The following is a 1,038-nucleotide window of genomic DNA, read 5'->3' as shown; positions in this document are numbered from 1 at the left end:
TGTTAGGAAAACGGCGGAAAAAGAACAGGCCGGACTCAGTCTCAACAGGCAAGGACTGTTTATTGAGGGGCAGCGAGGGGCAACAAGCTTCCCCTGGGGTTGGAGCTCCTGATGCCACAGCACTGTGTCTTGTGCTCGTTCCTCCCCTTCCTCCTCTGATGGGAAGGAGTCCAGGGTGGATCCGCTGGACAGCTCGCAGTCGGCAAAGCCGAGTTGAGCTTCTTCATCTTCAGACTGAGGTGCTGGAGAACCTGTTCCGGTTGCATAGGACAAGGACAGCTCCAAGTCAGAAAAGCTGAGTCTTGGTTCTTCATCTTCTGAATCAGGTACAGGAGATCCTATTCCAGTTGCAGAGGACGAAGAAAACTCGCAGTCAGCATTGCTGAGTCCTGGGTCTTCATCTTCTGATTCAGGTCCAGGAGAGCCTGTGTTGGATGCAGAGGACGAGGACAGCTCCCTGTCTGCAAATCCGAGTCTTGCCTGGTCATCTCCTGATTCAGGTGCAGAAGAGCCTGTCCCGGTGGCAGAGGACAAGTAATCCTCGAGGAGCCGCCTGATTGGTCTGGCTCTTTCATCTTCAGTGCTGCAGTTGGCACCTGGGGTTGGCTTGCAGGAGTCACCGCAGTGTCCCCATCCCTGCTGTCCTGGTCTGGGCTGCCTGGTGCCACTTGCCGGCCTCTCCAGAGGAAGTGCCAGAAGGTTCTTCTGGGTGCAGCTTGGGCGTGGGTGGTGGGTGGGGGGTGCTCCAGTGTCTGCAGGTGTCCACCAGGCGCTCCCTGCAGGGTGTCCTGGAGTCAGAGCTAGGGAACACCGGCCAGCAGCAGAACGCACGGCGCTTCCCTGCCTATCTCGGGCGAGTTCGCCAGTTGTGGCTGGGACTGCAATGGGGCTGTGTGGAGACCTGGGTCTCAAGTTCCCTTTGGTCTTCTGTCAAAGCTGAGGTCCCTTCCTGGGGACCTCTTCCTAAGCCTCCTCCTCCAGTGGACCCCACATTGTCCTCATGGGCTTCTGAATGCTCCTCCTAGGACTTTCACTATT

This window comes from Perognathus longimembris, chromosome 9 (assembly GCF_023159225.1).
Source record: "Perognathus longimembris pacificus isolate PPM17 chromosome 9, ASM2315922v1, whole genome shotgun sequence".
In the NCBI taxonomy this organism is placed as follows: Eukaryota; Metazoa; Chordata; class Mammalia; order Rodentia; family Heteromyidae; genus Perognathus; species Perognathus longimembris.
This window is presented reverse-complemented; position numbering follows the sequence as displayed.